At 36.0% G+C, this 25,661-nt stretch overlaps 1 long non-coding RNA gene across 2 annotated transcripts; it reads left to right on the forward strand.

The window, feature by feature from the left end:
- The first annotated feature begins 4,808 nt into the window (after positions 1-4,808).
- LOC122230507 lies at positions 4,809-25,201 on the forward strand. Of its 2 annotated transcripts, XR_006207498.1 has the most exons (4): positions 4,809-5,385; positions 7,950-8,064; positions 20,229-20,397; positions 25,048-25,201. It is a non-coding gene; the product is annotated as an uncharacterized LOC122230507 (long non-coding RNA). The 2 variants fall into 2 exon arrangements; XR_006207497.1 differs by lacking the exon at positions 25,048-25,201 and having other exon boundaries at positions 20,229-20,418.
- Positions 25,202-25,661: the final 460 nt, after the last annotated feature.

A 25,661-nucleotide genomic window follows, 5' to 3' on the forward strand; every position in this document is an offset into this window, starting at 1 on the left:
ACTCCCTGGCAGTCAAATGGATAACCAAATTTGATCATTATAAACCTGGGAAATAGTGTCATCAGTAGAAAAGAGAAAAACTACAGAGTTTTACGTTTATCAAGATAGATGGGGTGATATTTTTGAGTAGAAAATTAAATTTTAAAAGAAAACCGAAAATTCTAGAACTAAAAATAAAAACTGAAATATATAACAAAGCGGAGTTTGTTTACCGGTTCTAGTAAGAATACCATACTTTCCAGAGCAGCTGTGTATGGGGTTACCATTTGGCTTAGTTTGCTGTAGTTCGCTACAGCGTGTCATGATGCATTTGTTTCTTGTAGTAGTCAGACAAGTGAATTAAACAAGAACACAGTAGGGATCACCATTTGTGCAACTTTCCATGCCTTTCACAATGGCACTGATTTCTGCTGTTACCCCAGAGGCAGTATTGCTTTTATTTATTCTCTTGGCTGTGATGTGAAAGGAAATCTTGTCAAGGTCTTCTCCTTGCCTCTCCTATAACAATAACTATCAACATAAAATGGAAGTGATGTGAGGGTCTGTGAGTTGCTAGTATATATGCCCACCTAGATAAACATTTAGAAAATAGGGACTGACGCGCTGTGAGGATACGGACTCTTTGCACCCACTGAGATGAACACAGGATTGGGCCAAATTTACCACCGGATGTACATACATACTCCTAGAAGAGTCTATGATCACAGTTGGGTTCACCTGATACCAGTGTTAATTCACACCGCGTCAAAAGAGGTGCGTGCTTCCTTTTCCACATATGCCTATGGCTATAGACCCTTGGGGTAAAAGAATGAAATTATGTTTACCGTATACCCTTGCTCTGGCATCAGTGATGCTTCTCAGGACACAGCCCTGCTTTAGTCATTGGACCTGAGTCTGTAAATTGGTTCAGGTTTAAAAACTAGGTTGAGGGAATAAGGCTATCCACTGGAGTGGCTATCAACTTTCTGCTCATCTATTCTGGATATTTTTAACATATGTGTGCATACATAGAGACCTTTGTTGGTGGTCTTTCTATCTTTCCCCGGGAACTAGGATGGTCTTTTAGCCACGCCCATAAATCCCTGCCTACCAAGTCCTCTTTCTTGTTGTGTTGATCCTGCTATCATGGGAAGTGTGTTCTTCCTTATCTCTTGGTAGTGGTTAAGTTTTACCACCTTGCCTTTGCTATTCCAGAATTGTGTGCCATCATTGACACTAGTTCCAAAATATCACCACCTGCTAATCATTCTTGGCCTACAAACAATAGGCATTGTCAAGCATATAACAGGCACATTTATTATAACCTTAGTAAGGCTAATGTCCTTTGGTTCATCCTGAAGTACACAGTCATTCTAGCATGACCAGTCCCTCAGACTTTTTATTGGTTTTACGCATTCTAGCATGCTGTATCTGGAAAGTTAACTCATGTGATGTACCTCATAATACTTCCAGGAGCCATCCTTAAAGTGTACTAGGGCTGAGCCCAGATGTTCTTGAAATCCACTGAATTTTGTGTTCCTTTCCTACCACAAAAATCCATATCACTTCAAATCTCTTTCATTCTTGGGGCTTCTGGGTGGCTCAGTCAATTAAGCATCCAACTTTGGCTCAGGTCGTGATCTCAGTTCATGAGTTCAAGCCCTGCTTCAGGCTCTGTGCTGACAGCTTGGAGCCTGGAGCCTGCAGCCTGCTTCAGATTCTCTCTCTCTCTCTCTCTCTCTCTCTCTCTCTCTGTCTCTCTCTCTGCCCCTGCCCCACTCACGCTCTGTCGGTCTCTCTCTCTGAAAAATAAATATACATTTTAAAAAATCTTTCATTCTTATAATCTGTAGGATTGTTTTTCTGTTTCCTGCTGGTACATATTAGCCAGGTCCAACAACTCCAATCACAAATGATTTCTTTCCTCACTTATGGATTCTGGAACTCCTGTAAGCCGTGATAAAACTTAATAATAACTTTTGGCTAAATGGCCAAGAAGGAATGTCGGAGAAGAACCTGCTTTGCTTTGCAAGAAATCTGTCTCAGATGGACCCACTTCAGAGTCTCCAGGAATCACCTATAGTCTAAGAAAGGAAAGTAAGCCACTTCTACATGTGTAGAGGGCTCAAGATTGGCTTGTTCCATAGTTTTTAATCCATTCACTCAGATTTTCCCATTCCGAGTCTTACGGTCTTATTCCTTGCATTTCTGAGTCAGTTTTTGACTTGCTGAGCAAACAGTTCAGTTAGAAGTTCTACTTGTACAGTTAGATCTGTCAGATGATCCAAATCAATTTTCTTTCAATTGCAGGAAAGTATATATCTTTAAATGCTTATGTGAATACTTTATAACTTTCCTACCATAAATTCGATTATTAATTGGTTTACTTGAGTCTATCACTTTCTTTGTTTAATGCATTAGTGGGGCACAGCGACCATCAATCCCATAGTCCTTGTAATTGTCATTCTTCCTATATCTCTCTATAGATACCGCCTGAAATTGATCTCATGCTTGTATTACATCCCAGCTGATCACATCTCAGATAAGGACATATAAAATAATGATCAATTGTGATCCTATAATATGCCAGAAATTAGTACCATCCATTGGCCAACCTGTTGCTATGTGATTGATGAGAGAACCAATTTCAGAATCATATAAATATATTCCATGCCCCCAGGCCACCTCTGTTACCCACTGTTTTAAGTCAGATTTCCCAGAAGCAGACATGAGACAAGCTTCATCTGCAAGCCCTTTATTAGGGAGAGACTCCCAGAGAGACCAGTAAAGGCAGACATGGCAAAGCAAGGTATGGAATGGGAGAAGGTCAAAAAGTCACACTCCCATAAACACCGGCTTTATAGTAAATCTGTTGCAGAGCTCTGGGGTATGTTACACTACATGTTTGTCCTGATATGAGAAAAGGGAGCTGGGACTTATGCAATTGCAAGCAGGTCAGTTTTGAGTTAAGGGCTCTTTTAAGAGGGATACAAATTCTCTGGCACTTCTGGGTCATCCTAGGTGTTACAGTGTAGACTCAGTTAGCTATAAGAAGTTATCTGTAAAAGAGACAACGATGCTGGCTCTAAGAGGCAAAACACACAATTCTGATACTGAGTAATGGTTATGTGGTGAGGAAATTAATAAAGGGAATGGAGTCTGGAGGGCAGCAGCGAGGGAGCCGTTACACCCTATCGCTCCTAGTCAAATGCAGACCAACAGGTAGAGGTGTACCTTGAAAATCCAAACTACATACTATCCCTGCAAGAAGAAGAAAACTTTCCTTCTCCTCTGACCACAGCCCAACTAGTGAGAGACTGTCACGAGGTAGCCAATGAAAAGTCGTTCTATTTCAAGCTCTCGGTTTATTCCAAGGGGCGTTTTGTTTATAATAGCCCTTTCAACTCTTCCCTTTCCGCTGTACTGGGTTGTACTTCTCCTTTGTTTTCTGGGCTTATGGTTTCACCGTAGTTTGTTTATCCTGAATTGTAATTGTATCTAAGTAACTTATTTTTGCTGGTAAAAATAACTAAATTTTACTGTTAAGGTTAACAGCGGGAAGGAAGAAATCATATGATAATGAAATGAGTCAGGGCAAAAGCCTTGAAGTAATAGTATGGCCTCTCGAAGAATTATATTTTGTTTAAAATTCTGAAGCAACCAAGAGAGTTAGGTCTCAGATTCACTGGAAGGAGAGCATCCCAGGCAGAAGGAGCAGAAAAAGCAAAGGTCCTCAGCGGGGATCTTGTGTATTAAGCATAAAAATCCCCAAGGAAGCTGCGAATCTGGAGCACACTGGAGGAAAGACAAGGATGCCAAGAAATAAAGTTCACAAAGTAAAGTAGAGAGCCATTGTGTGGCCAAAAGCAAGTGTCCAAGCAGCCTACATGTTGACCTACTTGAGCACGTTCGCTAAGGAACAGCTGTAGAGACAGGATTGGTGGACGTGTGGCTCACTGTTCCCATGCTTAACTCTTAGGGGGTGCATACAGACCTGGAAATCTGAGACGACAGATTTCCAGGAATCCACCCAGGCCTTTGGGTCTTATGCTGCGCAAGGAAGCAATCAATCACTGACTTCTCACACCTGGTGAAATCAGTGCTGAGCTATAACAATGTGATAAAACAGAATCTTCACCCCAGCTTCATCTTTCTGGCACTGGTAGAATTAGATGCATCCTACACACACAAACACACATACCCCACTGAAATCAGAAGTCTGTGATAAAATCTTGGTATTTGATGTGGGCTAGAGAGAGCTTTGGTTTCTCTACAGCCTCTGGTCTTCATACAGCTTTTCAAGCAACTACACATCAAGAGAAGATCAGACGTGGTCTTGTAAATCATGGCGCGGCAATTGGGTTTTGCTCTTGGTCAGATGTCAGCCACCGGGAAATTTGTAAATACAAGTATCAAGATCTAACTTAAGATTTCAAAGAGCAGTTATGGCTTCACTATCATCTGCAAAAATGGAAGCAGGGGGATCAGTTAAGAAACTATTAAAATAACCCAGGTGTGGAACGATGGTCGATGGGACAGTATGGAGACAATGGTATGATGAAAAGTGGATGAATTCCAGATATATTTCAAAGGTAGAGCTAACAAGATTTTTTGAAAGACTCATCATAGGGTATGAAAGGAAGAAAAGAATAAGTGATGACAGCAAGTATTTTCACCTGTGTAATTGAGAAACTTGAAACTTCGTCAATGTATAGGGAATGAGGATAGCTACCAAAGAGACAGGGATGAAGGACCAGACCCTGAGACACTGTGACATTTAGAATCCAGAATGTGAAGAAGAATGAAATAGAACACTGACTAGGATTGGCCATGTGTGTAAGTGGAAAATAAGATGAAGTTAATATTCTGAAGACCAAATGAGCAAATCCCTCTCAGAAGAAGAGAGAAACCAGAAGTGTCAAATCCTGGTGATGGGCAGGTATTAAGCAAGGGATCAGGCAATATAAAGATCATTGGTCACGCCCTGATGACTTGCCTGGATTATTGCAATTAAATCTGTCCCAGGTAGGATTACCTTGAAAACAGACCCTGCAATGGAGACATATGCACACATTTTATTGAGGAGGGCTTTCTAGAACAACACTTGTAAAAAATAATTGGGAGCATGACCAGGGGGAGGGAGAAAGTTGGAATGTGACTCAGTTGCAAGAAGTCTTTACCAACCATCCAGGAAGTTTTAGACTGGGATAACCCTCAGAGACAAACTGAAATGAAGTTCGGGGGCCAGGTGTAAGCCTTGGGTGAGCGTCTTCCTCCAGCCAAGGGAAATTCCTCACACCGACTCATCTGGAAGCCATCAGCCGCCAACCCTCTCAGCAACTTGTGAAATGAGTGCTTTATCCCTGATGGAGAGTCTGCATGATGTTTCACAGGATCCAAGAGAAGGTAATAACTGGTCACCCTGCTTCCCTCCTTGTTCTCTCATCGTCTATTCGCAACCCAGCGGTCAGAGTAATTTTGAGAAAACAGAAGCCATGTCATGTGGAAAACCCACCAATAGCTTCCCCCCTTCCCTTCTTCCTGAAAGTAAACACCAAAATGTATACAGAGGCCTGAGATGGCCAATACAATTTCTCCCTGCATCATTTGTCTGTATTTGCTTCTCTCTCCCTTTTGCCCACTCCTTTGAAGCCTTTTTTTAATAGAGAGGATGCCCCCCAACCCAGACATTTTGTACGTTCTTTTCCTTTGCTTTGGATGCTCTTCCCCTAGAGAATCACATCACTATCTTTCACTTCCTTCTTTGATAAAATATTACCTTCTCAAAGGAATTCCTTTATCACCTTAATAATATCCTAATGAACTCTGACTTCTCAAAACACTATTTCTCATCCTGCCACAGATCTAATATATTTGTAAACTTCTACGTAGTTCAAATATTTATTTTGTTTAATGTTGGGCTATTCCCACAGAAGTCACGGGGGCAATATTGTGTGTGTCCCAGCACTAAAAACGGGCTGTAGAACAATGCTGACAGAGAGAAAATCTCCAGGGAATATTTGGTGAACAAATGAATGAATGTGTGAATAAATGGATGATAAACATTTGCCTTTCCAAGATCAATTTGGGTAAATTTCATCAGAAAAAAAATAAGTGTGATCATAGTGATTTTCTTGGTGAGCAGAGGAGTTTTTATACCTACCAATAAGATCTTATCAGCACACTGGGATACTATAATAGAAAGGCATTCATTATACATTTTTGAAAAAATATTATAGAAAATACTAGAATTACTTGGATATTAGCAGTGAGTCCATTATATGAAGAAATTTGTTACTGAATGTCACAATATTATCAACCAAAAAAAGTACAATATACAAAAATCAATAAACTTAGAGCTACTAAACTGTAGCTTTTATTTTTATGTCTTATCTTTAATTACGTGCTTATTCACTTTGAGTTTCTTCCACTATGCGACCACCACTTAAAGAATAGTGAGACTAGGAAAAACTTGACTTATTTCTGTGAAAATTAGCAATGTAAGATCACTTTGAGAATGACTTAATTTAATTGGCTTATGTGTTAAAATGAGCAGGTTAGGTAAAATGTGGGTGTAAAGTATATTCACGTATGTCTAAATATATATCAGTTGTTCTGACAAATTACCGAAGCATGAAATTTCTCACACATCACTTTTATTTGAATAATTTTCCAAGGTAGCATTTTTTGTTGATGCTTGATATTGAACTATTTTTGTTTTAGCTGGCATTCTATACAATGTGATTAAATTATGTATTTGCATCAGTAGAAATGTACCATGTTGCTTCATCATTCAAACGTAGTGGGAGCACTGGATTACGTTAAATACATAGAGTTGAAGCATGATTTAGAGATTTGTATGAAAAGCTACTGATAAAGCCACCTCAATATTATGCTTGCTCATTCTTGTTCTTTATTTTAAAACATATTCCATATTCTAAAGATAATTGGTATGTTCAAACTCAAGTTTTACAATGGTAATTTCATATTAATTTGTAAAATATGTTTTCAATCATTGTCACCTGTAAAAAAGTTCATTTATTAATTGGTCGTCTTTTCAGGAGTAGGTTTCCTACATAAAGTAGTATGCAAGCTTAAAAGGAAAGGGAAAAAAATATATAAAGTCTACTAATGACATAAAATATCTCTTTTTCATATACAATAAACAGAGACAGCTTCATAGTGATTTAAAAGGTTAACCCATGAATTATGTTTCTAATTGTTTTAACATTTATTTATTTTTTGAGAGACAGAGAGAGACAGAGCATGAGTGGGGGAGGGGCAGAGAGAGAGAGACACAGTATCCCAAGCAGGCTCCAGGCTCTGAGCTGTCAACACAGAACCCAACATGGGACTCGAACTCACGAACTGTGAGATCATGATCTGAGCCGAATTTAGACACTTAAGCTACTGAACCACCGCCAATGAATTCTTATGAAAGATCTTGGGATACTTACATGTTTGAAATTACTCCAAAATCTATGCCATTATGAGAATTTCTTATGTCTTCTGCCTTGTCTCTAATCCATCCCACTCCTATCTATCCTATTTTCCCCAAGATATTCAGCTAAAACAAGAGAAGTATCTAACTAAATATAAATAAGTTGCCCTTAAAGAGTAGTTCGCACGTAATCTAATTAAAAAGAAAAATTAAAATTGATGCCAAATTTATTTCAGAATTTTCCATAGGACCCACTTCATAAGTAAGATAAGATAGTCTTGTGGTTGACCCCAAGCCTTTCTCATATACTGGATCTTTAGAAGTTTATGTGAACAAAAGATAATAAAGCTACTTACATTGTGCATTTTTTAAAGAGAAATATAATGAAATAATTAATACATGTACTTTGTTTTAAAATTGTGTTTGATATTTAATAAATAATAACTATAACTGAAATTAGTATCTGTTTATCTTTAGAGATGTGGTATATACCTACTTCTCCAATAGATTTATTTTATTCTTCTTGCAGATTTCCTGAAATAATGCTTACTATTGCCTTTCATACAGAAGAAATGTGTGTTCTATGAAAGCTTTAACTGATACCCATTGCTGGCTTGTGCAGATCACAGGGAGAAAGACGTGGGGTGAGTGGTCAAGAGGTACTTTACCTGATTCATGGTAATAACTGCCTCTAGGGAAGTCAGACAGGAATGTGATGGAAAATGGTTCAGTGCTAATAATAAAGGATTTAGTCTTCTAATATTTTATTAATCATGGCTATTAAAATTTGGATATGTAAAATATTTTTCTTATATTTTAGTTAAAACAAAAAAAGTTATGTGAAATCCATTTATCATTCTTTTACTCAATTTTCCTTGCATCCTCTTTTAACATATTTTACACATTAACTTATTACAGGAAGCTGGGCAAAAGTTGAGGACCGACTGTTTATTACCTTAACTCTGTTTCAGTAATATCTGATAACTAATCCATGATAATGTGTTCCCACATTTATTTTGCTTTGATTTTTTAAATGTTAATTCTTCTTAAGCTCCATATATGCGTGATAAGTTAAATATGATTAAGTAAGTGAATATAACGCTTAAGATATGTTATAAAGATATCATTTGCAATTTACTTATGACATTTTGGTGGCATTTTGTTCTTCCTGTTCTCAAATTTTGTTCTGTAGTCAACATTCTCCATATTTTCTATGAGCCTTCTTGTTCTGGGTGTTGCTAGATTCACCTCCCCCGGTAAATCGACTCTCCAATTGTACTTTTTTAACGTTAATTTGCACTTAAAATGTATTATGTACCTAGATGCATTTCCAGTGTAAAAATGAAGATAAACCTAGATTTATAGACACATAGAAATCTTCGATTTACATATTTTGACTCAGTGATGAAGATTTGGGTCTAGGGAGGATGGAGTAGATTAATCAATAGAAAGGGTATGAGATGTAATCGGAGCACCTCAAAAGAATGCTTTTGTTGCCTATTCTGAGGGAATATGTTTATAAGTTCACTCTGGAGTGGTGACATTGAGGCTTGCTAATATAGTGACATCATCTTTGAATCCATCTTTGGCAGTTTTCATGCCAACTTCCAGAGAAACAGGTTCACATGATATAAATTTACCTTATCTTGAGAAAACATCGTAAAACACATTGGGATACGAAGGTGGTGAAGCCAGGAGAACAAATTCAACCTATGGAGTCAGTTCACACACTTCGTTCCCTTCACTGAGGTGCCCCCTAGATGTCCCACTGCGATAGGCAAGCCAGCACGTCAAACGCTAGGCGCCCTCAATGTGACATTTACATTCTGAGACTTGTTTTGCATCCCTCTGAATCGACCTCATCTGTGTGCGTATACAGTGGAACAGCTTGCTTTCATGCATATCTGAAGAAAGGTATCCCAGAGAAACATGCTCTGAGTTGTGATTTTCCAGAATCCATAAAATAAACAAACATGGCTCTTAAGCTACTTTTGCTTGCCTTACTTTCAAAATATCTTCACGTCAAACTGCATTTTATACGTTTTACACTTGATATAACTTTGGCTGAACACTCTGGGCTAATTTCTAGCTGTCAAGTTTTTGATTCTGTATCAATCCCATTTTTAAATATTTTACCCTGGTAACATATAACATGAAATTTGCCATTTTAAACATCCGAAGTGTAAAATTTGGTGACTTGAGCTACATTCACATTGTTGTGCAACAGGCATGAAGTTTTGGTTACCCAACACAGAAACTTTGTATCCATTGAGCATGAAGCCACACTCTCACCTTCCCTCAGTCTCTGATAACCTGTAATCATTTCCGTCCTTGGAATTTGTCCATTCCAGATTTTTCATAGAAGTGGAGTTGTGCAACACTTGTCCATTTATATCTGATTTCTTTCACTTAGCATAGTGTTTTCAGTGTTGACCCATGTTGGAGTATTTATCAGTATTTCGTTCCTTGTTTGTGGTTAATAATATTCCATTGCCACATTTCATTTATTATTCATCTGTGGATAGCCGCTTGGATTGCTTCTACCTTTGGCTATTTTAAATAATGCTGCAATGAGCATTGGAGACAAATACCTGTTTGAGTTCCTGTGTCTAATTCTTTTGGGCAAACCCTTAGGAATAGAATTGCTGTGTCATATGGTAATTCTATATTTAACTTTTTGAGAAGCTACCAAAATATTTTCCACAGTGGACCTGCCATTTTTATTCCTAACAATGTATGTGGGTTCCAATTTTTCCACATCTTTACTAAAGCATGCTGTTTGTTTGTATGTGTTAATTATAGCCATCCTAGTAGATGAGAAGTGTTATCTCATTGTGGCTTTGATTTCGATTTCCCTAGTGACTAATGATGCTGAGAATCTTTTTATGTGTTTATTGTCTGTTTATATATCTTTTCTTAAAGCTTTTTTTTTTTTTTAATTTTGAGAGAGTGCAAGCTGGGGAGGGGCAGAGAGAAAAGGGCGCAGAGAATCCCAAGCAGGCTCTGCGCTGACAGCAGCAAACCCATCGTAGGGCTCGAACTCATGAACGGGGAGATAATGACCTGAACTGAAGTTGGAAGGCCAACCGACGGAGCCACGCAGGTGCCACTGTTTATAAATCTTCTTTACAAAAACGTACAGTCAAGTCCTTTGACCTTTTGTTACATTAGTTTGCTTGTCCTTTTTTGTTGCTGTTGTTTAATTGTGATAAGTTTTATATACGTTAGATATTAAACCCTTATCAGAGATATTTTTTTGCAAATATTTTCTGTCATTCTGTAGGCTCTCTTTTCACTCTCTTGGTAACATGAATGCACAAAAGAAGTACTTGAAGCTGCTTACTACATCATTTTACTTACGTCACTCCTGCGTCTATTTCTTCCCACTTAGAAATATTCCAAAATGCTACGTGGAACAACAACATGTAAAGCAATCAAGCCACCTCTGTTCAAAATATCTGCTTTTCAGTTGTTAAACAGACATTGAAACATGTATCGCTTTCACTGTGACACGGCAAGTCCATCATCTTCAGAAGATCGTTACGTTTCTCTCCGTTTTTATATTTCTAGATATTTCCCAGATATGAAGTAGAGATGGGATCCGCAAAAATACGCTGCTTGCAAATTATCACAACCATATCAGCTTGTTTTAGTAATTTTTGTATTTGGTGAAGCATCTTAACTGTACATGTTTTGAACATATTAAAATATTACCCACCTTCCAAGGAAAAAAAGGATAAAAGCATATTTATTCATAACATCATTTTAAAATATTTTGGAGTTCTTGATATGGGGCCTGATTAATATTTATGATTTAAAAGCTGTATTTTATAGCGGGGAGCAAACCTGGAGTGAGCAGAATGTTCTCCAAGTCAAATTCTTGGAGAACTAGAGAATTCTAATACATCGATGGACGTGCAAGTATATTTATTGAAAACTAATCATCCTGTAGCTCTTGTCTTTGAGGCTCTAATACATTTCATTTTAAATGATGAACAATTAGCTGTACTTTTCTAATCATCTTAATATATGAATGTTTCTGACTATGTTTAATTTTGGAGGAAGGAAAGAAGATAAGCAGGGAATTAGATATTAGCATTCTTATTGTTAAATGTAAACTTATTATTTCCTTACTTCCATCTCTAATTAGTCACGAGAAATCCACAAACTTTTTAAATCAGTTGTTAGGGTAGAAAAATGGTATTTATGTTTCCCTCTGTCTGATTAAATAAATAGATAACAAGGAAACTGGAGGAGATTCTTTAAATAAAAAGTCTGTAAATCGCATTTCAGGATTTCTGTGTTTAGCACAATGGAAATATTTAAACAAATACTCTATTGAATTAGGTTTTCTAACAACTTAAGATAGTCCCAGGGAGCTCTTTTGGCATTTTTGGAACTTAATATGTAAGATATACACATGAACATAAATAATCATATACACTGTTAATATTATTTTGAGCAAATTATTATCTTAGATCGATTATGAATAATCAATGATGGCACAGTCTTAAGGAAGAATCCCAACCACAGTATCTGAAGAAAAGAAATGGAATGATTTGGAAATGGGAGTGGTTGTCTGTGAAGAATTCTTTTCCCTGAGGCTCGGGGACAGACAGGGTTTCCTGGCACAAAGTATATCAGGTAGGGACATGTGAGAGGAACAAAGTCTCTACCCCAGAAGCTTTTAGTGAGAGCAATATCTTCAGGGGACATCTAAGTTTTATTAAAGGGAAGAAGGTGACTAAGCCATCTAGGGGTATCATTTTCTATCAGAGGCCTTTTAAAAATGACTCATTTAATTCAATTCATAGCCTCATTTTAATGATACTCAATTGTATAACTTTCTTTGCTTTAATTCACTGTTCTTTCCATACTTTGTGAAATTTCATTTATTGATTTGATTGTTATTTTGTTTTACTTGTCTTGATTTTTATGCCAATATTATAGTCACTCCAGAAGAGCAGAGATTATATATAATTTGCTTAATAAATGTATTCATTTATAAAGCATAGATGTCTTATTTATTATTTATGAATAATAAATATACTGTAGTCATGAGCCTCCCTCTAAGGGATGCCTGCTCAATGAGGGAAAAAGATGGATTGGTTATTGTCTTTGTCAAGAAGCATGTACCTTTTTTAAAAAGTTTAAATTTGGGGGATTTTTTTTTTTATCTCAGTGAGTATTAATTTCCTAATCTGTAATGTTAGCACAATAATAGCTGCCATAATTGTATCACAGCATAATAAGATCATATAAGAAAATTAATTCTTATCTGCTAAAAATAAATTCATGGCATGATAAAATTAACAAAGACTAGAATCCAGAAAGGCTTTTCCATCAAAAATTTCAGAAGGAGGATGACTTATATTTAAACAATGGTGTTTTACTGGATACGGGTCATATGTTAGAATATGTCACTTCATTTATTTTTTAAAATATATTTAGTTATCTCAGAGAGAGAGAGAGAGAGAGAGAGAGAGAGAGAGAGAGAGAGAGAACACAAGCAGGGGAGGGGCAGAGAGAGAGACACACACACACAGAATCCGAAGCAGGCTCCAGGCTATGAGCTGTCAGCACAGAGCCCGACGCGGGGCTCGAACTCACAAACTGTGAGATCGTGACCTGAGCCCAAGTCGGTTGCTTAACTGACTGAGCCACCCAGGCACACCTAATATAAGTCACTTTAAATTCCTATATATATAAGTTTAATTCCACATCCAAGTTCCATTGATGATAAACGTCCTTGTAGTCATGCATTTTTATCTTTTGCCACGGAGATTTATTGTTCTAGCTTGCAAGATCATCTTAGCATTAGAAGCTGAAGAATAAGGTCTGAGCTTTCAGCGTAGGGCTCCGGGTCCAGCCATTATGTGCTGGTAAATATTTCGTAACTGGTTTTACAGGAAAAAAAATAAACCAGTATGCATTTTGCTCGTGTCCTTGGTGCAAATACCACCACAATGCATGATTTTAAGCCGTGTAACTTTATTGAACGTGGAGTAGACGTATAAGTTGGAGTGCTTACTCTTTTCGTGTTTAGTGTATTTTAATTTATTTTGAATTGGTAAAACTCAGTGTTCGATGAGTGTTTTTAACAACTAACTTGTAAAATTTTCCAAAAGTCACTGTTGGAGCCAATATGGAGCCGTTCCAGCACATGCTAGCTAGGTAGGGCCCAGCCACACTGCCTCCTCCTTTGTCCTGCCATGTCCTGCCATGTCTCCAGCTATATCACGCTGAGTAGACTTGATTCCATGCTTAATAGAAAATGCCAACTTGACTTTTCAACGTTTTGCCCTTTGCCTTTCCCTTCTCCCCCATATTAGAATGTTCCCTAAGAATTCAAAAGCCAAGGAAATACGTGCCAGCTGAAAAACAGCACATCTTTCTGCAACGCCAACCTATCTTCATGCAATGGCACACAGAAGTACCCGACAACCGTTCCAGAAGCTTTCCCGCCATGTTGTTAGTAGTGGTTCTTGGGAGCGTTAACTTGGTCGGTTCTTACTAATAAATTCTACACTCTGAACACTGACTTTTTAAAAAATGATTTTGTTCATCTAGCAGCTGTTTAGGAGAGAATGAGAATGATCAGAGGATTAGAGCTCTTTTGACATTGAGCTGCCCATTTTGATGTCTATTTTTTCGGTGTTGTATACGATTATCCTATTTACTAAAGAACAAATGACCACTTTTTGGTACTGGTGTCAAATACTAAAAGCACAACCAGGAAATGAATGAATACAGCAGTTGAAGGCCAGAGAGAAAAATGCCATGGACATGCCAATTACTTTTTGTTGTCTGATCCCCTGGTAGATTCCCGCGCTGATTATACGGTGCATCTGGACAGGCACAGACCTTACTGATCTAAGCTAGAGCTGCCGGCCAGCATGGAGAAAGATAAAAGCTTTCAAATGTGGAAATGATTAAAGCACCCTTCCAATTCATCTTCAACTGTAATAGGAAGAACGGCTGCTCAATTGCAAGCTACATCAGTAATGTACAAGATAATCAGTCTACTTTTGCATAATCTATACATAATTTCCTCAAACCCCTCTCTTGTTCATTTCCAAACACAAGTTTTCCTCCATGTCAGGTATTCTAGGAAATTTTGGTCCCTTATTCCAAGGGATTTGTTTGCTAAGAGGAGTTACATTCGGACAATACAACCCCGATTCATTTTCTCGATATCATTTTAAATTACTTACTAACAATTTCTCTATGATTTTCTAATTGAATATTGCACCATACTATTAACGGTTAATGAAGTACAGAAATACAAAAGTTTCTTTTCAATAACTTTTAGTATCAAAGAATTTTATAAACAAACGAAAAAAAAAAAAAAACCCACAAGTGCCAATGAAGGCATTGGTGGGGGGGGGGAGGCGGCTGTATCCTGCCACCAATTAAAAGTTAAATTTAACTTCTCACTTCTTCCTTTGTTTCATCTAAAATAAAATAAATAAAATAAAAACAAAAACAAAACAAGAATTTAACTTAAAGATCAGTTTATCACTTTCCATTTTCAAGTATGTTAGTATTTCATTATATACATGTACATACACACACAGTTATGTGGGTATATATTCTTGCACAAAACCATATCAATCAAATGTCATAAACTAGGTCGCATGACTAAGGTCATAGGGACAAAGGAAATTAAAAGGTGGGTAGGGATCAGGGTGGAATGGGAGACAGAGAGGGAAGAAAACAGATGAGTCTTTATTAATTTTGAAACAGAAAGAGAGTTAACAACAAAACAATTTTGTTAAACAGCAATCCTACCATTAATATAGCTCAGTGCTGCACGCTTCTATTTTCTTCCCCAGAGAATCAACCTTATCATCATACTTTCGTTACAGTGTCAAGGGAAATAATTTGGTTAACCTATTTATTAGCCATCATCCCAATTTGAGTAGTCTACATATTAAGCTTCCAGAAAGTGTATTTCCTTAAATTTTGTACATTTAGAAGTATTTAGCTTAATCCAAATACAACTGCTAAAATAAAAAAAAAAAAAATGAACAGCAAAGACAGTATATAAATACAGCAAAACAGTATATTTTTAAAGGAATAGGGGAAAACGAGGAGTGATGGGATGACTAATAAAGTCCAAATATTCAAAACAAGAGGAGCAGAAACAATCCTCCTATAACTAGAGAACAGTCATTATTTCTGAAAATACTGACGAGGTTATGGCGGCTCCTTTGTCACCAGCAGCTCGCTGCCATGCTCTCCGTGATGCTCAGCGTCAAACCTCGTCTCCTAGTCGTTAGAGTTCTTAAAACCCAACCATCAGCATATACCATTTAGCTAATTAATTTTGTGAGTAAGTTATCTCACACACATTATTTCCTTTTACCCTCAAAATAACTCGCTGAGTACTAGCATGAAGGAATTCATAGATGAACCTTAAGTTTATAAACATCTTATAAATATTCATGCATATAATTTTCATATATCAAATATTTTCTATGTTCATAGGTATTTTTTCATACAGCGATACAGCATATATGGCTGAACAAGTGTTTTCTTTACACATGATCATTTAAATAATCTATTAAAAATGTGGAATATTCAATAGTTTTAACAAAGTTTTTTGCATTTTCATGCTGAACACTGAATGCATTGCTTTCTTTGAAATAACTAAATGATTAATTTTACTTTAAATTCCTGTCATGGTCTAAAATGACCCCACGGATCTGAATTCATTAAGTGACAACATTATAATATCTAACTTAATAATCTGAGGAGGAAAAGCCTGGGAAGTTATGGGGAACATTGACTGATTGCAATTCATCTGAAATTATCTGTTCATTACCATATCACATCCTTGACAGCTTAACAAGTCAACTTTCATAATGGTAATGAAGCCGATAACACTACCCTATACATATAGATGTGGTTTCATAAAATTCAAGATATTTACTCATAAGATGCTAAAGCTTGATTATATTCTTGATTATACTTTGGAAACTTATATTCAACTGTATGCTTTATCAGTTATTAAAGCTGGTAGGTTTTTTTTTTTCTTAAGCCATAATGAGGTATTTCTGTAAGAGTACATACATTTAAATTGGTTTCTAGTATTTTGCATATACATCCTTTTGAATATGTAAACTGTTTCAATACAATTTGGTAATTTTGTACAATGGGTAGGAATGAGTTACTAATCTTGAAGACTTCTAGAAAGTTCTCTGAAGTGTGAGATTTTAATTATGACTAAATACTGAAAAAAAAAACGTTTTAAAGAATTCCATGGGAAAAAAAAACATGCCAATATAATCACAGTTTAAGAAACAGAATAACTTCTTGAGGTTTAACAGTAACTTCTTCAGGTATTTGTAAGACTTCAAGGTATTCTGTACCTGTACTATATGAGATTGGTTAAATTTTAAGAGCACACTTTCCTTAAAGAAGTAGACTAAATTTTTATTTGTCTTGGAAACTTCAACATTTCTGAAGTCACGTGAATCCTATTGAAAGTAACAAATCATTTAATTTAATGAGGACTTCAGTAGATGTTGCTAGAAGTGAGATTATTCTTAGAGAAATACCATGGAATATTTGTCTCAATTCATTACTGCACATGCCTGTTAAGTTTTAAATGTGCTGCTGCATGGTCTGGGAGGCATTAAAATATAAAACAATATGAGCGAGCAACTTAAACATTTATCACCATGCTTTAGGCAAGACAATACATCTTTGTGCAAACTGAACTTATCTTAGAAGTCATTTTGTTTCCATGCTTCTGCTACAAAAACAACTATTAATTTAAAATCTGAATGAAAGAAAAAATAAGATTCAAGACAATTTTAAAACATACAAAAGCTTTGGGATATTTAAAGTATGTGGGTTTAAAGAATTGGTAACTCTATAAAAAGGCGATTGTAAGGAAACATGAAGTAGGAAACCATTTTAAAATTTGTCAAATGAGGGGTGCCTGGGTGGCGCAGTCTGTTGGGTGTCTGACTTCAGTTCAGGTCATGATCTCACGGTTCATGAATTCAAGCCCCGCGTCAGTGTCTGTGCTGACAGCTCAGAGCCTGGAGCCTGCTTCAGATTCTGTGTCTCCCTCTCTCTGTACTCCTTCCCCACTCACACTCTGTCACTCTCTCTCAAAAATAAAGATTAAAAAAATTTTTTTAAATTTTTTTAATTTGTGAAATGATGCTAGAAAATACAAATCAAAACTATATCATCTCACACCTGTCAGAATGGCTAAAACCAACAATACAAGAAACAACAGGTGCTGGGGAGGATGTGGAGAAAGGGTTACCCTTTTGCACTATTGGTGGGAAAATAAAATGGTGCAGCCACTCTGGAAAACAGTATGGAAGTTCCTCAAAAGGTAAAAATAGAACTACCCCACAATCCAGCAATTGCACTACTAGATGTTTATCCAAAGAATACAAACATACTAACTTAAAGGGATGCATGTACCTGATGTTTATAGCAGCATAACCTACAACAGCCAAATTATGGAAACAGCCCAATGTCCATTGATGCATGAATGGATAAAGAAGATGTGACATACATACATATATATATACACACACACATATATATGTATATATACACACATATATGTATATATAGGGAGAAATATACATAGAGAAATATATATGATTTACAATATATAATATTTAAAATATATTTATAAAATATTTATATGAAATATATATTTATTATATATTATATACATTATATACTTACATATTTATAAATATACATGTATATAATGGAATATTGCTTAGCCATAAAAAAAGAATGAAATCTTGCCATTTGTAACGACATGAATGGAGCTACAGATTATTACGTGAAATGAAATAAGTCAATCAGAAAAAGACAAATACCATACGATTTCACTCATAGATGACATTTAATAAATAAAACAAAGAGCAAAGGGGGAAAGAGACAGAGAGGCAAACCAAGAAATAGACTCTTAACTATAGAGAACTGCTGGTTACCAGAGAGGGGGGTTGTTAAGTAGGTGATGGGGATGAAGGAGGGCACTTGTGATGAGCACCGGGTGTTGTATGGAGGTGTTGAATCACTATATTGTACACCTGAAACCAATATTGTGCTGTATGTTAACTAACCGGAATTTAAAAACTTTAAAAAGTTCTAATGCAAAAGTAAGTGGCAAACTGGTCAGCTGATTTTAGCAGATTTTAAGCCCTTAAATGAAAGAAATAGAGAAATTGCAAGTGAGTCATCTCAAAATATATACTGAATTTTCCTAATTAAATATGAACATAAACACACAAAAAATAAATTGCTAACCTGATCTAGAAGAAACAAATTTATAGCAGTTGATCCTTTGTACAATTTATACTTTATACTATTTATAGTATACTCTTATACTATTTACAGAAATCCTGTATGATGTCTCTAGATGCCAATAAATATAATAACCATTCCCAATTTCCTGGGCATTTTCAGCATATCAAATTACTTTTAATCTTCTAAACATGATAATAGTGAGTAATTTCCCCCAAAATACTATGCATTTCAATGGACAGTCACAAATAGCTGCCTTATTTAAATCATTTCGAACAATTGCTCCAGCAAAAAAAATAAGTTTTTGATGCTGACTTTGCTGAAAACTAAGTTTTTCAATGGTATATTAAATTACAAAATACATGGGCGCCTGGGCGGCTCAGTCAGCTGAACGTCTGACTTTTGGTTTCCGCTCAGGTCACGATCTCACCATTGGTGGGTTCGAGCCCCACATCAGACTCTGCACTGACAGTGTGGAGCCTGCTTGGGATTCTCTCTCTCTTCCTCTCTCTGCACCTCCCCTGACTGAGTGGTTGCTCTCTTTCTCAAAATAAATAAACATTAAAAAAAAAACAAAGAAAAAATATATCCCCTATTTCCCCGATTCTCTTTGCATGGTATTGAGCCCACCTATTGTTGGACACTGCTTATCTTTTCACATCTCTTTTCCAGAACACTGTTAGACAGTACATGCTTTAGTCTAGAATTTCACAAATATTTTTGGCCACATAACGCTCTTTTTTATGTTTAAATATTATAAGGACAAAACACTAGCGGGGGCACAATGAAATGAAAGAGACCCTTGAATTAAAAACAACAGAGCAATTAACTTAATTATAGGAAAGTGTTATTGAAATTTGACGCATAATTTTATATAAAAAGTACAACAAATATAACTACAAATTTATTACATGGAGATAGAAATAGCAAAATGATTGCATTATGCCATATTGTGATACATAATGACTATGACAAAATTTGTAGAGCACAAGACTCTGCTCTTTGTTTGGACACATACAGCCTGCTTTTCTCCATACATGCTTGGCAGAGGAATTCTAAACTTACAGTATTTACTTAAAATTGGGAGAAAATGATAAAAGAGACCAATGATCATCAAATACACAAACTAAATTCATACATTTGCTTATGCCAAGCCAAAATGTTAAGAATAAATATATAAATACTTTAAAACGCCTTCGTAGATTAAAATGTATGTTTAATTTCTTTTTTATTCTTTTCTTATTTTTGAGAGAGAGGCAGTGAGACAGAGTGTGAGCAGGGGAGGAACAGAGAGAGAGAGACACACAGAACATGAAGAGGTATCCAGGGTCTGAGCTGTCAGCACAGAGCCCGATGTGGGGCTCGATCTCAGGAACCACAAGATCACGACCTGAGCCGATGTCAGGCGCTTAACCACCTGACCCACTCATGCGCCCCCAAAAATGTATGTTTAAAAACAATTTTCTGTTTTAAAAAACCCTGTCAATTTTACTCACCAAAAACTTATTTCCTTTTCCAGCATGTATCAGCCCTGTGCAGACATCAATTTTTAGCCATCTCTTCATAAAGGTTTCCGAAGACTAATCCATGTGTATGCACGACTGCACAAAAACCTGTATGCCATATCATCTTTGTTATTTTATGTAAAAGAAACTGAGCTTCACTTCTGAACTACTATGCAAGACACGGTAAAGATGACTGAAAAAGTCCGTCAATGTCATGTGAAATGCTTTGGTGATCGTTACACTGTGATTTTCCCATATTGAAGAACAGAGAGTATAAATATTTCTCTGTAACAAAGTGTTTACCAGACACTTTTCTCTCTTTACTTCACTCTCCTTATACTCTCAGGTTAATAATCTCAGTTGTGTATAGGGTGTTATGTTTTTAAATCTATTTATCTCCAGTTTAGTTCCTTGAATGAGATCAAGACATGGTATTGAAGTACCAAACTCAAGATCATTGTTTTGTTTCTGACCTTATTCTTCTAGTTAGAAGTCATTTTCTTAGAAATATTAAAGTAAATTATTCTTTGTCCTTCTCTTACTCCTGCTCCAGTAGAAAAGACAGGATTTTCGTGCATCTCTTTGGTTGCTTTGAGCTCTCTTCTTGAGATTCAGCCAGGCTCTCCACAATATTTATGTGTTTTGGTCAGTTTTCTACTTTGTCCTCCGGAGCGGCACCCAGGAGAGGAGCCTGCTATTACCTAGACATGGCAATGAATAAATAGCCATTTCCCCAACTCAAGGATATATTAACTATCCTACTAATATCCTGCTAATTGCTCATTTAGTTTCAACAGCCAATACACTCCTATATCTACTTTTCAGTTGGTTATAAACATGTAGGGAAAACAGGGTTTATGATCGTCAGCCTTCAAGAGGCCCTATTGTCCAGAAATTCACAGCCTTGTGTAGCCGTCTCATACACTGAATGAGGCCGACGTGTGTCATTAGCAGGATATTATTGTGGAAATGATACTGTGTGACATCTGAGGCTTGGTAATAAGTGTCATTGTGGCTTCTGCCTGGCTCTTTCTCGGATGAGTCATTCTGGGGAAGCCAGGTGCTGTTCATAAGGACACTCAAGTAGCTCTAAAAAGAAGTAATTATGGTGAGAAACTGAGGTCTCTGCTTCAATCAACATTAGCATGCAAACATTTGACTGAGTTCATTAGAAATGGATCCTCCAGCTCTGGTCAAGGAGTCAGATCATTGCAGGCCCAGCCACCATCTTGACTGTGACGTCATAAGAGGCACAGAGCCAGAAGTGTCCAGTTAAACCACTCTTGGATTCTTAACTGTAATAAAATGTGTGAGATAAAGATGTTCATTGATTTTTAGGACACGAATTTTGGGAGCTATTTGTTACATAGTGACAGATACCTACTAGAGAGGTGTTACTAATTGCCCATCTCAAAAACCAACGTTCATTACTCCTAACCATCAAAAAAGAAAACCCAATCTATCTTCTTCATTTCAATAAGTAAAACCACTAATGATCCAGTTCAAATATATCTGAAACTTTCCTTATTTCCTCTACTCTATGTATCTGGTTAGTCAGCAATTGAGCCTTATAATTTCTCATAATTATTAAATCAAATATTTCTATGTTTCTCAGCAAGTAATTTATGTCAGGTAACCATAATTCCCCTAGATTAGGGTCACAGTTTATGACCCCTGTCTTGCTTTGTTTGCTCTTCTGCAACTTTACATGTATTCTCTACAAACTAGCAAATAAGAGAAGTTAAGAATACAAAGACACTTCATTTAAACTCTGTTAATATTTAACTCCTCAGATTCTTGGCAATGCAGAGTTTATCACATAATTTATAAAGACTGAAAGACTGCATGTTTTAAGCTCTGCTTTCTTATTATTTTCTATCACCCCTACTCTCATTAGCTGGCGTGTATCTTCTAGATGTCAATATCTAATTCAGAACAAATTAATTCAATGCCTAGTTTCTGATTCTCAACTATTGGCTTGATGAATTTATTTCCTCTCTTTTGGTAAACAGAAACATCAGGCGATGTTTGCTTTTACATCATTGGAATAACAGAATGCTTTTGTTATTTGGGCTACATGATTCTCCTTATGAGCTACTTGCCAAAGTATTAAGGAGTGAGAGATCATGCTCTCTATTACTTCTTTCAAATAATTCAGGAAAAAATGATTTAAAAATATGTAGTGAGAAAATATGGCAACATACTAAAAAGTAAATAATCTAAGTGAAAGGGATATAGATGTTGGTTATATTTTTAAAGTTTTGCCATACTTTTTAAATTGAAAATTGAAATTTGAACCAAAAAAAATGAAAGTAAGTGTTTCTAATGGAATAACAGGAAACAAATTCCCATCGGAAACAACCGAAAGAGTAACCTAAATGTATGAAACAGTGGTCCACAAAACACACTTGATTACAGGCAGAGAAATTTGGTGATGTTTAAGAGTTGGAGGGAAGAAAAATTCGTTGAGTTGTAAAATTGTCCCAGCTTCCTACCCGGAGAGATCCCAAACATGAGGAGGAGAAACCCAGGAAGTAGCCACAGTTCAGGTGTCCCCTGAGTTCAGGAAACTGAAATAGCAATTCAGGGAAGTCCTGGTGGCCAGAGTTTGTAGCACAGGGTAGAGAAGAAAAAGCTGCCTAGAGAGAACACTGAAGATCTGAAATTCATCATACATTATGGATCTGAGTACAAATTAGGGCACAGGTACAAAGTCACCTGATGCCAGAGAAAAAAAACTACAAGTCTAAATATTAGAAGGAACTGTGCCAAAACACGCCCAGGGCCGGTGGAAAGCCTCCTAATTCATGGACATTGGATCCAGTAATAAGAACGACCTTACCTTGATAGCTATGAAATATCCAGACAAAGACCCAAGGAGACTGACTTTAAGTCATTTTAACTGCATCCGAAAAAAGAGAAAGAAAACAAGTAAAAAGATTCAAGAATATCTTTTACGAATGCAAATATGTAGCAGCCAACCAGGTAAATTCGCTTTATCTGGCATGCCATCAAAATCACCAGGCATTCCAAGGATCAGGAAAATATAACTCACAGTAAAGAAAAAAAATATGATCAAACAACATTAACAAAGAAATGGTATAAATAATAAAATTCGTAGAAAAGTCTTACAGTACTTTTAAAATACATATTTCAAAGAACCAAAACAAAAATATTCTTTTATCTGAATTATTCTAACATCATTGAAAAACCAAACCAAAATAAAACAACACAAAACTGTCACCCGACCTTTGCCTAGTGAATATTTGTTTCATAAGTAAAGTGAAATTAAGATTTTATTTAATATATAAAAACCTAAAATCTTCATAACCAGCACAAAAACAATACAAACATTTTAAAGAAGGCTTTCAAACAAAAGAAAATGTCACAATAATATGAATGGCCTAAATACTTCATTTAAAAGGCATGCATTATCACATTTGATTTTTTAAAAAAGTAAGACTTAACTATATGGTTCTAACAAAAAAAAATTTAACATGTGACACAAGTTACAAAGTAAAATGATGAAAAAAATCTCTCATATGCTAAACACAAAAAGAAAGAAAGCTGAAGTAGCTATGTTTATATATGTAAAAATAGTGTTTATTTTATTTTTTAAGTTATTTGTTCATTTATTTTGAGCGAGAGGCAGCATGAGTGGGGGTGGGACAAAAAGAGAGGGGAGAGAGAGACAGTCCCAAGCAGGCTCCCCACTGCCAGTGCAGAGACCGATGCAGGACTCAAATTCACTAACCATGAGATCAGGACCCGAATCAAAATCAAGAGTTGGACACCTACCCGACTGAGCCACACGGGTGCCCCTGAAAAATTAATTTTTAGAGCTAAGAAGATCATCATAAAAAAGAGGGCCATTTCATAGTGATAACAGGGTCAATTTAACACAGGACATAATATCTATAAATATTTACCTACCTAATAACAAAGCTTCAAAATTCATCCAGCAAAATTTAATAGATGTTTAAAGAGAAAAACACAAGTCCAAAGTTAAAAGCAGAGATTTTTAAACACTGTCAATAGTAAAATTAGAAAAAAAATTAACAAGTATATAAAAATTTAATAACACCATCAAACACATCGATCTAATCAGCATTCATGTAACACTAGAGTTAAAGTTGGCAGAAAACTCTTTAAATTTTCAAGGAACATTTGAAAGATACACCAGATTCTATGACATAAAACAAGTCATACCCAATATGTTTTCCAACTACAATGATAATCTAAATTAACAGCAAAATAATATCTGGAAAATCACCTAATATTTAGAAACTGAATAACATACTTCTAGATAACCCAAAGGCCAAGAAAACACCTCAATGAGAAATTAAAATGTATTTTAAAGTTAAAGAAACTTACAATTAAAATGCAACATATCAAAATTTATGGGAAGTGGATAAAACGGAAGTTAGAAGAAATTTAGAGCTTTAAATACTACTAGAAAAAAAATCTTAGTGACTTCACTTTTCAAAATATGAATCTAGAAAAATAAGATCAAACTACCCCAAAGAGAATAGAGAATAAAGAAAATAATAAAGACAGCAAGGATTGAGGAAATTTTTTTTAAATAGAGACAATCAAGGATATCAAACAAACTTTTTTTTTTTTAATCTGTTGCTTAAGATACTAGAAAAAGGAGAAAGAGGAGGAGCAGGTTATAGAATGAGCAGAAGTTCCTATGTGGATAGGACCTTGTCTGTCCATTCAGAGCCACCTTTGGAACCATATATGGCAATATAAGTATCTTTAATTTAAGAAGTATTTGGTGAATAGGGGCACCTGGGTGGCTCAGTCATTAAGCATCTGATTTCCGCTTAGGTCATGATCTCACGGTTGGCAAGTTCGAGTCCCACATCATGTGAACATGAGCCCCAATTCGGGTGAGCTCCAGCCCTACTTTGGGCAAAAACATGAGCCCCTCCCTCCCTCTCTCTCTCTCTCTCTCTCTCTTTCTCTCTCTGCCTCTAGCTCACTTGAGCCCTCTCTCTCTCTCTAAAACAAACAAACAAAAAAGTTTTTGGTGAATAAACAAATTAGTGAATTAATGTTTCATCAGGTATTTTCTTATAATAGCATCCTTTATTTCCTGGTTAAATAGCATAAGACACTAATAAAACTCATTTTGGCTTCCAGGTGTGTTGTTATGACAGAATATTATTTTATGATAAAATAAACCTTCAGTGGGTTTTGAAATGATAAAAGATCTTCCTCCTCTGTTGTTTCCTAGTACATACACGGTGCAAATGTAGATAACATGCAGAACAAAAGGAAAACTATTCTTAAGAATATACTACAATTCTGAAAAGAATGAACACCTATCCAAACTTAATAATTTATCAAGCAAGCAACAAAAGCATTCAAGTATATTATTTTTTAATAATGTCTGTTTGTATTCATGTGTCACGGGTATCGCTTTATGACTGTACAATCTA

Source organism: Panthera tigris, chromosome C2, assembly GCF_018350195.1.
Source record: "Panthera tigris isolate Pti1 chromosome C2, P.tigris_Pti1_mat1.1, whole genome shotgun sequence".
NCBI classification, from domain to species: Eukaryota; Metazoa; Chordata; class Mammalia; order Carnivora; family Felidae; genus Panthera; species Panthera tigris.